The 17,819-nt window shown below is 33.3% G+C and overlaps 1 non-coding gene across 1 annotated transcript; it reads right to left on the bottom strand.

The window, feature by feature from the left end:
- Window positions 1–247: 247 nt before the first annotated feature.
- LOC122096717 lies at window positions 248–351 on the bottom strand. The gene has a single exon (XR_006145377.1). It is a non-coding gene; the product is annotated as a U6 spliceosomal RNA (small nuclear RNA).
- Between the last annotated feature and the right edge of the window lie 17,468 nt (window positions 352–17,819).

Here is a 17,819-nt window from a genome sequence, read left to right as displayed (position 1 = left end):
GTTCCATACCTTAGCTATCGTAAATAATGTTGCAGTAAACATAGTTGCGCTGTTAGTTTTATTGTGGTCTTGTTTGTGATCATTTGGGTGAATGCCCAAAAGTGGGATTGCTGGGTCATGGGGGGCTTTATGTGGAGCCTTTTGAGGAACCTCCATACTGCTTTCCAAAGTTGTTGAACAAGTTTACATTCCCACCAAGGATTCGGTAGGGTTCCCTTCTGTCAACATACCCTCCAGCACCTGTTGTAAAAATATGGAACACTTCAAGAATTTGCATGTCATCCTTGCACAGGGGCCATTCTAATCTTCTCTGTATTGTTCCAATGTTAGTGTATTTCCTACTGAATTGAGCACAGAACATTTTTTATATATGAAGTGTAATTCATTTTCTTTCTTTTTATTGTGAAAATACTGTACAGAGGAGTTACAATAACATGGGCAAAATAACGAATACCTTTCTTATCAAGCATTGTTACCTCCTTTTTGTTTCCCCTTCCTCTCCCTTCCCAAACTCCCACTAGCTCTGACACCTGATCTTCTCCCCCATCAACGTTGTAAAGTTCGTTTTACGACATAACGACTTGTATATCTCATTGTTGCAATGGGTCCAACTGTATCCCAATTTAAATGATATTTTTTCCCTTCCCCTCCAAAAATTATACCAACATAAAATACAGTGAAAGCAGGCGTTAAACCTTGGGGGAGGGACATACAGAGCAACATAGAAATCATCTCATAAATATATTAGAAACAATTGGATTAAAGAAAAATCATTTGAATACTTATCTTTGGGTATATTTCCCTAACATCAGCTTATCTGACCTATCCTGCTTGACTCAGACATATACTAGTTATTGCAAATAAGGGAAACCATAGGACCTCTGTTTCTTTGGGCCTGGCTTACTTAACATATTTTTTTCCAAGTCTTGTCATTTCCTAACAAATGGGACAATGTCATTCGTTCTGATGGAAGCAAAGCATTCCATTGTGTATATATACCACATTTTCTTGATCCATTCATACACTGAGGGGCATCTGGGTTGGTTCTATATCTTAGCTATGGTAAATAATGCTATGAAAACATAGTTTTTTGAGTTCTAGGCATATTTTAGATATGAGACCCTTGTCCATTGTATGGCTAATGAAGATCTCCGAATCCGTGGGTTTTCTATTGATCTTGCTAGCTATGTCCTTTGCCATGCAGAAGCTCTGCAATTTCATGCAATCCAATAAGTCCAACTTTTTTTGATTTATTGTGTTTCTGAGTCTCTATTAAGAAAATTTTGGGATGTGCAAGGAGACTTAGAGTTTCTCCTATTGCATCCTGTAATGTTTTCAGACTGTCCGTTTTAACTCTGAGGTGTTTGTTCCATTTGGAGTTGATTCTTGTGCAGGGTGATATATAAGGATCTATCTTTAGTTTTCTACAAGTAGTTAACCAAATGTGCCAGCACCATTTACTGAAGAGGCTGTCTTTCTTCTGTTCTATTTTTTAGATTCCTTATCGAATATTAGATGGCTACAGGTCTGTAGGTACATTTCTGGGTTTTCAATTCTATTCCATTGGTCCCGAGGTTTGTTCTTGTGCCAGTTCCAAGCTGTTTTGTTTACTATGGCTTTGTAGTAGATTTTGGAATTTGATATTGATATTACTCCAGCACTGTTCTTTCTGTTAAATATCGTTTTATTCTACTCCATGTTTTTTATTGTTCCGTTTGAATTTTTGGATTGCCTGTTCTATTTCCTTGAAGAATGAAGTTTGAATATTAATAGGTATCACATTGAATTTATAGATAGCCTTGGGAAGTATTGCCATTTTCAAGATGTTGATCTTTCCAATCACAGAGCATGCGTGTTTTTTGCCACTTTCTAAGTTCTGTTTTGATTTCCTTTTTCTGGTTTTTTAAGTTTTCATCATAGAGGTCCTGCAATTCTTTGGTAAAGTTAATTCTTAGATATTTCATTTTTTGTGAGACTATTATGAATGGAGTTACTTTGCTATTCAAGCCACTCTTTTCTCATTATCGGCATACATAAAAACCATTGATTTTTGAAGGTTAATTTTATACCCTGCTACTTTGCCAAAGTTTTGAATCAGCTTGAGTAATTTGGGAGTGGAGTCTATGGGATTCTTTAAATACAAATCATGTCATCTGCAAAGAGGGAGAGTTTTATTTCTTCTTTCCCTATTTGGATCCCCTTTATGTTAGCATCTTGTATTATTGCTGTAGCTAGGCATTCTAATACTAGATTGAAGAGCAGTTGAGAGAGTGGACATCCTTGTCTTATTCCTGATTTTAAAGGAATTGGCTTTAGTTTTTCACCATTGAGTATAACGGTGGCTGTAGGTTTGTCATATACAGCATTTATTGTATTGAAGAATGTTTCATGGATTCCTAATTTTTCCAGAACCTTCATCATAAAGGGGTGTTGGATCTTGTCAAATGCTTTTTCTGCATCTATTGAGATAACCATATGGTTCTTATCCTTGTTCTTGTTGATGTGATGAATAATGTTAATTGATTTGTGAATATTGAACCAGCTTTGCATCCCTGAAATTGAATCCTGTTTGATCATGGTGTATAATTTATTGGAGTAATTGCTGAAGTCGATTTGCCAACATTTTGTTCAGAAGTTTTGCATCAATATTCACCAAAGAAATGGGTCTATAGTTCTCTTTCTTTAATTAGTCCTTTCCTGGTTTTGGGATGAGGGTGATTATGGCTTCAAAGAATGAGTTTGGTAGTGAACTTTCTCTTTCTATTTCATTGAAGAGTTGGAGGAGTATTGGTGTGAGCTCTGCTTTGAAGGCCTTGTAGAATTCTGCTCTAAAACCATCTGGTCCTGGGCTTTTCTTAGATGGGAGGTCTCTTGTGGCTGTTTTTATTTCAAGGCTTGATATGTTCCTGTTAAGATGGCATGACTCATCTTGTTTCAGTTTCGGCATGTCCATATTTGCTTGGAAAAGGCCTATTTCTGCCAAGTTCTCAAACTTATTAGCATAAAGTTTTGAGAAGTATTTCCTTATAATGTTATGAATCATGTTTGTTTCTGTGGTGATGTTTCCATTCTCTTCTCTGAGTTTATTTGGGTGTGTTCTCTTGTTTTTCTAAGAAGATTTGCTAACCGTCTCTCAATTTTGTTAATTTTTTCGAAGAAACAACTCTTTTTTTTTTTTTATTTGTTCTATGTTGTTATTGGATTTTAATTCATTTAATTCTGATTATTTATTTCCATCTCCTGGATTGGGGTTTATCATGCTGCTCTTTTTCAAGGATGCTTGATGTCTCATTAAATTATTGGTTTTAGATCTCTCCAGTTAGTTGATGTAGGAACTCAAATCTATAAACTTGTCTCTGAGTACTGCCTTTGCTCTCTCCCAGAGGAGCTGGGAGTTTGTGTGTTCATTTTTGTTGAATATCATAAACACTTGAATTTCATTTCTAACCTCTTCCATGACCCAATGGTGGCTCAACAGTGTGTTGTTCAGGCTCCACTTGTTACAGGAATTTCTTTGGTGGCTTTAGGTGTTGAGTTCAATTTTTTCCTTGTCATCTGGGAGAATGCAAGGTATAACTTCAATATTTCAATGTTTCTTTACAAGTTTGGTTTGTGACCTAAAATGTGTTCTATTTCGGAAAATGTTCCATGTGCTCTTGGGAAGAACGTGTATGCTGATGCTGTTGGGTGAAATATTCGATAGATTTCTGTTAAATCTAGTTGATCTATGCAATTGTTAAGGTCTGTAGTTTCTCTGTTGAGTTTTTGCCGAGTTGATCTATCTAGTGTGATAAAGTCCCGAACAATTAATGCCTTTGGATATATGTGAGATTTGAGAGAAAGTACGATTTTCTGAAACTAGACAATTCATCAAAAAGCAAGTCGTGATATTTTAGAACCATGTAAGAATAAAGGCAAGATTGACATGACAAAAACAAAATAAGTCCAGATATTTATTGTTCAAGAGATGTGTAGGAGGAGAAATTCAATTATTCTATACAAGCACCTGTCTTAATGGACACTGCAGCAAGTGATAAGGTTTGTTAAAATTTTTAAAGTTTTAAATATATTTAATTTTGGGAATTTGCTTATATATGCCATAATTAGGACTGTTTGGCAGGTCATAAAACTTTTCTATAAAGTATTTAAGATTGACGGTAGCAGACATACTACTAAGTATGTTCATTTTCAGAAACTTTACTAATGAGAAGTTGCAAAGTCTTTGGGTAAAGAAGGCGAGTGAAGAGTTAAGACTTTGTTAACTACACAGTTTATGTTAAAACTTTAGGGCTTCCTTACTTTATATTTTAGCGAGGAACAAATGATGATATAAGCCATATAAAAATCAGGAGATGAGTCATAGTCATCTTAGTGGGTAACTTTAAAGACTACACATAGCCTATAAAACTCTTGTTGAACATCATAATCTTAGCCAGTTTTAAATATACAGGAATATGAGAAAATAGTAAAACCTAATATGTAGTACACCATCAAATACTGAAAAAACTGGTAATTGTTTTGTTTTTTTATTTTATTAATCATTAATATTTAATCATTGGCTTTCTTTATTTGTAGCATTGTTTCCCTGGTAACATAATACAACTTTTTGTAAGTCATCATCAGGAGATACTTTGAGAAGGTTACTGGGTTGGCAAAACCATTTTTTATAGGTGCATGTGAATTTATAAAGAGGAAAATTAAGAACAAAATGTGTATTAAAAAATCTTCAAGTAAAGTGTGAATCAGGAGTATTGATAAATGTCCACACCTAAAATCTTAGCCCTAGGCTGAAGCAGCGGTATTACAGAGTTGAAGCCACAAATGTGAGAAACTCTGTTTTGTTTTGTTTTATATTTTGATTTTGTTGATCATTGGGGTTGAACTCCGGGGCCTGGGTACTCTTCCTCAGCTCAAGGCTACTGCTATCACCTGAGCCACAGCGCCACTTTCATCTTTTTCTACTTATGTGGTGCTGAGGAATTAAACCCAGAACCTCATGCATGCAAGACAAGTAATCTACCACTGAGCAACCTTCCCAGATCCTGAGAGGCTGTGTTTTAAAAAATAATCTAAAAATTATTTGCTTTCTGCTTTGGGTTATAAAATAAAATATATGAATATGAATATATATCTATATCTATCTATCTATCTATAGTCTGATATGGTGCTTGAACTATTGGCTTGGGCACTGTCCTTATGATCTTCAGCTCAAGGCGACCCCTCTACCGTTTGAGCCACAGAGCCACTTCCAGTTTTCTAGTGGTTTATTGGAGATGAGAATCTCATGGACTTTCCTGCCTGGGCTGGCACCCAGTTCTTTTCATATTTTTGTGAATTGTCATACTTCGAAATTTATATTAACTACAGCCACTTTATCCTTTTCAAAGTCATGAAATATCTCTGAGAGTTTGCTTCTGTGCAGATTGTTTTTGCATTTATAATTTCTTCTTAGTCATTTTTATTTTTTATCAAAATCACTTTACATTTTATGTAGATATGTTATCATACATCAGATACCGACAAATGTACATTTAGGGTCTAAAGATAGCAGTATGAATATTCTCATACAACTCTTGCTTATCTGTTATGCACTTTCAGTATTATGATATTTTTCTGTCTTTTTTTCTTTCTCATTCATTCTCTTTCTCTTTCTGGCTCCATGTCTTCTACTTAGAATTTCTGCTGGTCTACTATTATACTTCAGGATCCACTGGTTTTGGGGGAACATGATAGGGACCATCAGTTATCCTTGCATTCTTCGAGAGTTGTAACAGTGATGTGATATTATTCTTTGCCATTCTAAATGACAAGAATTCCCTTTCACTTTTACTACTATTATAAATTTTATATATTTTATATAAAATATTATATATTTTATCTCATAGGAATCATTGGGACAGATAAGATACTTTTAACCTGTGACCTAAATGTCCTTTTTCTTTTAAAAACATCATTTTTATTTTATTATCAGTAAGGAAATACATGTAATGAAAACAAATCTATCCTATGGAAATTAGACCGAAGTTGTTCACAGGGATGAAAAACAAGGTAATGGGGGAAGTAACTACAAAGGATGCCCATCATAGAGCACAGATCCTCATAGTAGTTTATCATGAACACTTTGTGAGAATGGCAAGGTGCTGGGAACTAGAGATTAAGTCACTGAACATTTCATATATATGCACTATATATATATATATATATATTTGTATATGCATATATATGTGTATATGCCATTATATATGTACACATTTATGCTACTATATACACAAATACACACATACATTTACACATGTATACATGCACACCTGGAGAAAGACACATAGTCACAGCCAACACAAATTTCACTACTTGCTGAATATGCCTTAGATGGAATGCTTGGAACAAAATATGTTGAAGATGTATTTGTCTCTAAGAGTTCTTTTACCACTCCTCTTATCTCTTAAAACTGGTAGGTTTTGACAAATTGACTTGCAAAGTTCAGTACAAGTGATAGCAAGTTAATCAGAAATCTCAGTAAGTAAAGGTCATATGCTGACTCCCTGCTTCGCATGGAATGCTTGCTCTTGTAGACACTCTCAACAACCAAAGCAGCAGGAGAATATCCTGGTATAGAATAAAGTTATAAGGCTTTAAATGGCATCCTTCCTTGACCTCTTTTCCAACAGCCAGCATCATTTCCTAAGCACATGAGTGAGTCCTCAGAAGACTGGAGCTCAGGCCAACATTTAACCAACGCATGTGAAAAGTCCTATGTGAGAAATGTTGACTGAGGTCTTGCTGATTTCCTGACCAAGAAAATAAGAAAAAATGTAAGTATTTTTAATGTATTAAAATTTGAAAATAATTTATAACCTGTCAATAAATATGTAGAACACAATTAAAGCAATTGACAAAAAATGATGTGCGTTTCATTTATGTGCTTTTGAACTTGGCGAGTGATTTTATTTCTGTCTACACAAGTAGAATCAGATTAAATCAAACCATTATTTCTTCATTTAAATAAATGGAAAAGATACAGATTGACCCATTGTAACAATGATATCGACAAGACACACTATCAGAGGGATGGTGGAGGAGGGGTTGGGGAGGTGTAAAGGGAAGGGATGGGAGGGGAAAAACAAAGGAGGGCTTAAAAATATTCAGTAAGAAATGGACTCATTACCTTAGTTATGTAACTGTGACCCCTCTGTACTGTATCTTTACAATAAAAATATATATTAAAAAGATACAAGGAAAACTTCTGTACTTATATGAAGTTGTATTTATCACTCAATATCAATAAGGTATTGGTTTTAGAACCACAGGCATATTAAAACTATGGATACTCAAATTCTCTACATAAACACAGTATATTATTTACATTAGAATCAGTCCACAACTTTAACTGGTTTTCCTACAAATTTATAGAATAGTGTAGCTAAGGAAAGATAAATAAATATTGCATTTTCATATTGGATTACATATCCTTTCAAGTGTTGTCTAAAATTGGTCTACAATAAAATCATTCCCATTGATATCTTTCTCAAGATTGCAAATGTTTGTACTTTCAGCTGATCTTTCATAAAGCTCATACTTCAAACATAACTTTTTAGTTTGTTCATGCAATCATAGGACATAAACATATGGCATAAAATGTTAATTACCTTTATCTGCTGTCATTAATGTAGTATAACTAATACAATTAAGCATATATCGTGATGGAAAGAAGATTCTTCCTTCTAAATACATGCTTGCAGGCATGTACACACGCACACACAAAAGCACACACACACACAGACACATACACACACATATATTTACCACTCTAACTCGAGTTAGGTTCCTGATATTGGGTCTCAGACAATGATCTAATAATCAAACATTCTTGCCCAGACATAAAATACATTTATAGTTCCAAACATGCAAAAACACCTGATCATTAAAAAAGGAGAATATTTAACAGAACCACCCAGCTCCTGAGCTATCTATTCCCTGATTTCATTCATTCATGATGATGCATTTTTCATATCATATTTAAAAAATATTTTTGTTTCTCTGATTAGCAAACAAAAATATGCTGTCATAAAATACAAAATGTAGGTGAAATTACTTGTCTTTAATATACCTTATCAAAGACTTCTGTTTGCTTCTTGTAGAGTGTTTCTGACATTTGCCCTAATGTCTAATATTAAGTTACAAAGGACATGCCATATTCTTAATTAATTTTTCCTAAAGGTTATGCTATGGAGTTGACTCTTATTTGTTTCCTTATTCTAAATTAAATTTTCTTAACAACTTGAATTATTTCTTATGTTACTTCCAAGCCATTTGAAATATCAAAAAGAACGGGAAATTCACATACTCAAATCTATAAATTTTCCTCTGAATATTACCTGTGCTGTTGTGTCACAGAGGAGGTAGAATTTTGTGTGTTAACTTGCACTGAATTCCATAAATGCTGGAACTTCCCTCCATATTTCTTCAGTGACTCATTGATGATTTCGCAATGTGTTATTCAGTCTCTGTGAGTTTCGCAATTTTCTGTGATGCCTTTTGATTTTGAGATCTAATTTGGTCCCATCGTGTTCTGACAGGATGCAAGGAATAACTTCATTTTTATTTTTGAATTTCACATATTTTCCTTGTGATCTACGATATGATCTATTTTGGACAACATTCCATGGGCTGCTGAGAGAAATATATATTGTGACTCTGCTAGGTAAAATATTCTGTAGATATCTGTTAGGTATAGCTTGTCAATGCAGTTATTTAGTTCTGAAGTTTTTTGCTAAGTTTTGACCTGGATGGCCTGTCCAGAGGTAAGAATGATGTGTTCTAGCAACCAACAATGTGTTTGGATGTATGCATGTTTTTATGTCAATTCGCATTTGTTTGATGAATTTGGGATCTCTAGGATTCAGGGCATTAATATTTAGAATTGTTATATCTCCAGATAGTTCTCTTTATCAATATTTAATGTCCTTCTTTGTCTCTTTTTACTTTCATACCACTTGAATTTAAAACCTATTTTATCCAATATTAGTATAGCTACTGAGGCCTGTTTACGAAGTTGATTTTTCATTTGTAAAGTTGATGTATAGAATTGTTACAATTACATAAGTCAGATAATGAGCACATTACTTTTTGAACAGTGGCATGTCTTCCCTAATGTTCTCCCAGTTTTTCCCTTCCAACCTCCCTCCCCCACAAGTTGTATAGTTCATTTTCAATGTAGTGTCTATTGAGTTGCACTGCTGCATTTGTTGACTCTTTGTCCCACTATGTCTGTGTTCCCTATTGCCCTTTCCAAACTGACATATACGACCTAAGTTGCAGAAACAGAAAACAGCAACAGAAGGCAGAAGGGAAAAAGCAAAATAATAAATAAAACCTTACATATCCATTTCCTGGAGATCATTTGGATGAACATTATTTTATATGATAATATTGATATAGCTATTGAGCCTTTGTGATACTCTCCAAAGGGCATCCTCCTTAGATCTTAGTATGTAAATGTTTAGAATCCTATATAATTTATCATGTCCAAGTGTAATGGTTTCTCCTTTACCTTCCAAGTGTGTTTACTTGTAGAATTAGAGGCACATTCTAATACAACAGAATGGAAGAGGATTATTTTTTTTTTCTTTTTGCTAATGTGGTGCTGAGGAATCGAACCCAGGGCCTCATGCATGCTAGGCAAGTGCTCTACCACTGAGGCACCTGGAAGAAGATTATTACTACCTAAGCATCAGACAAGGGTTTTCAAACATAACCCATATTTAAAGATAAAAAATTAAACCCAACGAAAATAAACCCTAAAATAAACAAGAACCCAGTTAATATATGGGATAAACACTTAAAGAGAAACTTCTCAGAAGAAAATTGACAAATAGACATATCTCTCTCCATAAAAGAAATGCAAATCCAAACAACACTGAGATTCATCTCACCCCTGTTACAATGTCTTTTGAAAAAATGAACCATCACAGATACTGATAGAGATGTCGACCAAAGGAAACTCTGTTAAACTGTTGGTAGGAATGTAATATTCTTCAAGCAGTTTGGGAAACACCATGGAAGTTGCTCACAAAACTGAATAGAGAGCTACTTATGATCCAGCAAATCCATTTACAGGCATTTATCCAATAGAGTAGAAATAAAGCCACACTGAAGCTGCCAGCACAATCATGATAATTGTTGCATTATTTTCTGTAGCCAAAATATGGAATCAATCCACATGCCTCTCATTGTAAAAAGGGATCAAGAATTTATATATATATATATATATATAAATTTATATATATTTTATTTTATTGAATCCTGTTTACAAGTGTGTATGTGTTTATATACATATATTTACATACAAACATACAGCTATACATACATAATGTACTTCTGTTCATCCATCAGAAAGAATAATATTTCCCCATTCTTAACGAAAGTGAAAGACAAAATATTAATCTTAAGTGAAATAAACTAGACCCAGAGAAACTTAGGTTACATGATTTTCCTCATTTGTGGTACAGAGAAAGTGCCTATAAATGTAAAAGCAAACACACTGGATGGTATGCAAGGATGTACAAATGAATTATCTGAAGTGTCAGAGTCCATGGAGAGTGAAAATACAATAATTCTCTTAAAAGACTAAGTCAAAGCCCAACAAATTAAATACCAGTAAAAGTGTACAGGAGAGGAAAGTGGGGGAAAAGTGAGAGGGGTAGGAAATTGAAGGGAAAAAGGATAGAATACAGACAAGAATTCCTTGTATAGTGCCCAGAATTGGAATACACAAAGGAAAGGGTAGTGTGAAATGGAGTGAAGATTTTGAAATGGTAACACAATTCTAAGTGCACTGTACACATAAACTGCCTTGTTAAATGGCAAGTAATTCCATAACATAATATTGGGATACATAAGGATTGGGGTTGATTGGGAGATGTGGATGAGAATGTTAAAAGGGGTGACATTGGTCAAGATTCACTGCATGCATAAACTATTTCAGAGAATGGCAACTCCTTTGTACAAATAATTAAAGATAAAAGTATTCAAAAATTATGATAGTTGAATAGAGAATTGAACCTCAATTAAATTCACATTTAAAACTATTTTTAACCTGGTAGTTTGGAGAAAAAATTCAAATAATTAAATATTATGAATCTTTTTTATCAGAATTTGTGAAATTAGAATCAAAACTACTTTGCTTCATGTCAGCCATTGGGCTGTTATAAGAGAATATTTCAAAGTGACTTAAAAAATCAGGAGTATATTATCCATACTCCAGAAGGTTGAATATTGATTATAAAAATGGTTATTCAAAGCAATTCCTTGCTTTATGGGGGCCTGCTTTCTGGTTCATTAAAATTTGTTTGCTGGACATTCACATGGCAGAGTAATTATATTGGACTTCTTTTATCAAGATCATTATTGCAGGGTCATCTCTGAAAGGATGATTCTAATGTCACCAGACAGGATAATAGATTTTCAACATGTGTACCTGGAAGGAGTTACATCGTCCAATACACTTGCAACTTTTTCTTTAACTCAGTGTGGTGCGTCATTTGGATATTATTTCATAGAAGATAATAAGTTAAGGACAAGTTTATATCATGTGAATTATGTGAATGATTCTTCTTACAATGGGAGTAATTATAGTGATGGCAAAGTGAAGTATGATTGCTTAGTGGTTCTTGAATCACATCATAGGTAATCATTTATATGTGGTACAGCCTTTCTAAGGCCCTTCTGATGTGTTTGAATAATCTCCGATGAGTTATTTGCTGTCAGAAATATTCATTTGAGCCAACAAATTTAGATGTCTTTGATTTTAATTCCAGTCTGTTATTAGGACTCCCACAGACATCACAATCAGAGGATGATAATTTCTCTGATAAAATACATAATAAAATTTATTATAATTAATATAACATGAAAACTGTAATATTAATAGCACTATAAATACTAGTATTCATTTTTAAATATATTGACATCCTTTGGTTACATCAATTTTTGAATAGTTAGAATTAAATGTAAATTGTTTGCAAATAGATATTTGATGATGCATAAAAAATGAGAAAAACATTTGTGTACATATTTACTACATATGCAAACAGATTCACCTGGTTATTTCTGACCCTTCATTTGTTGGTTTCATTCATGCATGGAGAACATGCAGATAAGTGAAAATTGCAAACTTGCATTTACTAAACGGTTAATTACATGCTGTTTATTTTGGGATAAAAAGCAGATTTTATAAATTAAATTGTTTCAAGTATAACATTTTACTACTATCTTAGATACCAATAACTTTCTATTCCTTTGAGGCATGAGCCCTCAGGATGTTGACCAAATTTCTTAGCTCATTTACACAATTAATATAAGTATGTATTTTCTCATCTATCTTTCATTTCACCACAGAATCTGTATTTATACTTTATGTCATACATGAATATCAATGCCTTTAGAAGATATTTATTAATTGGAGTATATTATTTGTAAAAGGCAATCTTATTGAAATATTTTACACACTCACATATTGATCAAAGGCCTGATTAACTTGTTTCTGACTTTCTCCATTCCCATTGCCCCTTATTTTTCAACTGTTTTCTGTGAACTTCTTTGTGCTATCTTCACACATGTCAAAATGTATTATAGTGTTGTGCACCCTCTGTCATTGAAAATTATACAATGCTGAACATAAAAGCAAAAATCTAAACAAATAGAGATATAGCATTCTTGTGGATTGGATGATACAATTGAAAAAAGATATAAATTGTCCCCTCCCCTTTGTTTTGGTCATCCATTGGGCTTGAAATCTGGTACTGGGCACTCTCACTCAGCTCTTCAGTTTAAAGTGAGTTTTCTACTCATTGAGCAACTGTGTCACTACTGGTTTTCTGGTGGTTAATTTGACATAAGAGTCACACGGACATTCCTGTTTCAGCTGGCTTTGATCCACAATCCTCAGATTTCAGCCTCCTATGGAGCTAGGATCATAAGCATTAGGCAACACTGCCCAGATTCACAGTTTCATTTATAAGTTTATGACAATTTCTAAAAACACCTGACCAGCTATTTTTGGCTCACTGACAAAGAAAATAAACTGGAATATATTTCTCTATCCAATATTAAAACTGAAAGTGTAAAATTGTTATATTTGTAAGGGAAGATTATACAGCTCAATGGGTCTGTAGGGCACCAGATTAGATCCATATAAATATTATCAAGGGATATTTAATAAGGGGTAAAAGAAAACATTGGTGGAATTAAATTCTCTTTAATAAGTGGTGATAAGGTAGACCATATTGGGGGGAATTAAAAAGTGAACATTGACTTAAACATAATTTATTCAAATGTTAACTTCAAGCAGGATTAAAATGTGGCATATAAAACAAAAAGAGTGATGTAAATGTAAAGCAAAGAAAGATGTCGACAATTTTGGAGATGAAGCACTCTTAAATTTGGCATTAAAATTACAGGAAAGGAAAACTTGATATAGCAGAACTCAATACAAGTGTAAAATAATTTGGTCTTTGAAAGCTCATATGCAAGTAGTGAATAGAAGTTGGAAGTTGGGGGCTCATGTATCTCATCCTAGCTATTTGGGAGGCTGTGATTTGCGTATTGCTGTTTGAAGGCAGCCCACAAAAGAAACTCCCTGAGAATCTTACCTCTGATTAACAGCAAAAAAGCTATAAGTGCGGCATGACTCAAATGGTAAATTGTTAACAAATTGCAAGAAATCTCAGGGACCATGAGTTCAATCCCCAGGAGCATACATGCATGTACAAAAGTAATAGTAGTGATGATGATGATGATGATGATGATGATGATGATGATGATGATGATTATGATGAAGGGTATCTATAGTCAAAGATAAAATATTTGCAAATCCTGTACCTAAAGAATGTCTCAAATCTAGACTCTGTATAGGACTCTCAAAACAATGTTAAAAAGAACATTAAGTATAAACCACCAAAATACATGTTGTGAAAAATAAACACAAGAAAAGCATCATCAGTCATCAAATAAATGCACACTAAAACTAAAATGACATCATAAGTCATGTATGAGTATTACTTCACATAATACAATAATGACCATACTGAACGCTACCAAGAAACAGAGAAACTGGATCCTGGCAGGAATGTCAAATGGGAAAGACACTCCTGAAAATGTTTTGGCAGGTTCCTAGAAGGAAGAATATGCAAATACCCACAGTAGAGCATAGGAATTGAGCTCTTCAGGATTTGTTCATAGAAATAAAATGTAACATTCACCCAAAAGCCAAAACACAGAGGATTATAGCAGCATTATGTACTCTAGTCGAAGAAATGGAAATCAATTCAAGCTTTCTTCAAGTGAGTGGGAAATGAATTGTGCAACATTCTCTAATAACAGAAACAAAAAGCAACTTGAGAGAATACAGTATAATATTAAAGCATAAAATAACTGGGAATAATCTACCATAGATTTGAATTCAATCTTAAAAGCTTAGTTATTACATGATCAAGAAGTCAGAAAGAAAAAAATGTGTTGTTTGCCAAGATGAAACAGGTTTGGGATGGGAGAATGAGAAGTAGTGGGTTTAATTACAAAAAGGGAAGCATGAGACAGACATTTTTGGTAAAGAAACGTATCTGTAAATATGGTATATTCATATAGAGTTGATAAAAATTATATTGGACTTAATACATTTAGAAAATAATTAAAATAACTGAAGTATTCATAAGGTACTTGTGAAATATTAGTGTCCCACTTGTGATATCATACTAGAAATATTAAAATAATTTGGAAAAGTATTCAAAAGATTTCTCTGTGTTCTTCTAAGATCATAAAGATCCATACTAACCTCATTAAAACTTAATGAAATATAGAAAACAGAAGTTACATTTATAAATAGGGACCAAGCTTGAAATATACCTTGATAATTGGAAGGCAAAGATTTAGAAGACTGATATGAGACAGTTCTGACAAAAGAAAATTCATGAGAAACTAAAAACAAAGAAAGCTAGATATAGGGTAATTTCCCTGTTATCTCACATTTGTGGAAAGAGATCTTTGCTTAAGGGAGGCTTGGCCTGAAAAATAATATAAAGTGATTAAAGCCTTAGCAACGTCAAGCACCAGTAGTGCCAAAGGAAAAGAAAAGAAGACAACAGAAAAGGAAAGGAAAGGATAAAAAAGGCAACTATTTACTCTTCATTCTTGTAGTTTCATGTCATTGGGTACAAGAATTGAGAGTATTTTGTTTACTGTTTTTAGATTCAGGCCTCTCTAATATGAAAGTATTTATTTCAAGTAATTATTTTATTACTACTATTTATTAGCTTATTATTAGGCCTTCATGGAGATTGAACCCATGGCTTTGTACATATATATATAGAGAGAGAGACTAATATATATATATATATATATATATATATATATATATATATATATTAGTCTAGTTCTACAACTGAGCTGTACCTGCAGGTCTCTTGTATAGTTTTAGAAATTGTTTATGAATTCTTCAATAGTTATCTATTCTACTTTTCATCTTATCTTTTCTCTCCTACCTTTCCCCCTATGTATTTTAGTTTATGTGTTGAAATTTTTCCTCAATTTTATCTTCTAAACTTAGAATTTTGGTTTTAAGTTTACAGAGAAGTCGGTTATTTTATGACATCTTTTTAAATTATATAGCAATATATGTATTTCACATATATGATTGATTCTTAGAGTTCATTTCAATAAGAAACATTTATATGATCATATACACAGAGCTACTGAGCCATTGTGATCCTCTACTAAGAATAGCTTCCCTTGTTCTTGCCATGTGAATGCTTAGAGTGCTGTTAGTTAAGCATGTCCAATTGTAATTATTTGTCTTTTACTATCTATTGGATTAACTTGTAGATATATGGACATGTCTAGTTATTACAAATGAGGAAAACCATGCAGCATATATTGAATTGGATCTGGCTTATTTCACTTAATATCATTTTTTTCCAGGCTTTCCATTTCTTCAAGAATGGGGTAATGCCATTCTTTCAAATGAAAGCACAGAATTCCAACAATGCAACAGAATTGAAGACCCAGAAATTGGCATATAATCTTTGATAAGGAAGCAGAAATGAAGGATGGAAGAAAAACAGCCTCTTCAAAAAAGAGTTCTGGTAGAATTGTCTGCACACAGAAAACTGAAGTTAGATCGTTATATATCCGTCTGCACCAGAATTGATTCCAAATGGATCAAAGACCTCAATGTAAGTCCAGATACTTTGAGATTGTTACAGGAAGAGTTAGGGGAAACAGGAGGGCTCCTTGGCACTGGTCAAAAATTCCAATGTAATTGTGGATAAATGGGATTACATCAAACCAAATCAATCATTTGTCAGACTCAAAAGAAATGAAGAAAAAAGAGATAGTGTAGTACAGATTTATTTGGATGCAAAGCTATAGATGAAAGCCTCACCCAATACTAAATCCTTACTCCCTTTTCTATCTAGGTTATTTATAGTGGGTTGACATGAATACAAGAGTTTTCTGGTTGGGATTAGAATGAAAACAGCTAATGCTAAGACAGAGGTAGCATGTGAAATGAATTTTAACTGGAGAAAGGAGGAATTAAGGTAGGGGGGTCTAGTTCAAAGTCTTGGCTTGTTACCAGCTAAGTTAGGTATATCTGCACCAGGGAAGGGGAATAAAACAGGAATGGTTATAAACAAAAGCACTGGTCTGAAGCCTCAAATTAAGGACCCCAGTCTGTGTGGAATGATCTCTAACATGAGGTTTTATTTAAATTAACAAGCATGATTTTACATGATTGCAGAGTGGGATGGTGCATAGTCACAGGAATGTCTGCTATGTCAGGTAATCCAATCTGCCCTTTCACATTACCCAATAGCCAGGTTTCAACGCAAATGATTACGAAGAGATTGTACAAATGAGACTGCGACTTTTCCCTCTCATGAATCAAAATTCTGTCAAATGATTTCTGTCTTCAAATTTGATTATACATTTCTCATGATTTTTCCTACTATTTTGTCTTCATTATTGATATCCATAGAACGTTTTTGTTGTTATCTTGTGTGTATATGCCATTTTTAGGGCTTGAGCTAAATGTTTAATGGGCTCCCTTGTATTTTTTGCTCATGGCTGATGACACTCTATTCCTTGAGCCACATCCTCATCTTCTCCTTCTTGCTGGATAATTGGAGATAAGTTTTCATATTTTTTCTGTTTGGACTGACATTGAACCAAAATCTTTAGGTTTTAGCCTCCCGAGTTTCTAGGATTCTACACATAAACGGCTAACACCAACCTTTGCTTTACTGTTATTTTAAGTATGTGTTAGAAGAAAGTTGAAGTATATTTGTGTTAAGTGTGAAATTTTCAAATACAAGTTTGAATCATCTTGATATAATGTAACTGTTATCAATTTTAACAGCTAAATCAATTAATTTTACACACTCCCACAGAAATATAATTGAAAACAAAAGAATAATTATTTTCTTAATACAAGTACAGGAACCATGATTTTTTTTCACGTTACAATTCATGTTTTATATAATTTTGATTAGCAGACATCCATGAATAAAAGTAAATATATTAATTGTAAACCACAAGAAGCAAAGTGATTTTAGTTAAGAATAGATATTTCATTACAGTCAGAAACTATGTTTTTGAGAATTCTCACTAAAAATAGAAGTTACATGCAGAAATTAATGGATGTAGATTGATCATTACAGAACATATGAATGAATATGTAAATATGTAAAATATAAAATGTAAATATGTTAAAACATAATTATGTAGCCAGGTGCCTGTGACTCATGCTTGTAACCCTAACTACTAAG

Source organism: Dipodomys spectabilis, unplaced genomic scaffold (genome assembly GCF_019054845.1).
Source record: "Dipodomys spectabilis isolate Male_0828 unplaced genomic scaffold, ASM1905484v1 ptg000386l, whole genome shotgun sequence".
NCBI classification, from domain to species: Eukaryota; Metazoa; Chordata; class Mammalia; order Rodentia; family Heteromyidae; genus Dipodomys; species Dipodomys spectabilis.
The sequence above is the reverse complement of the archived record's forward strand: the minus strand, read 5'-3'. Positions and strand labels throughout refer to the sequence as shown.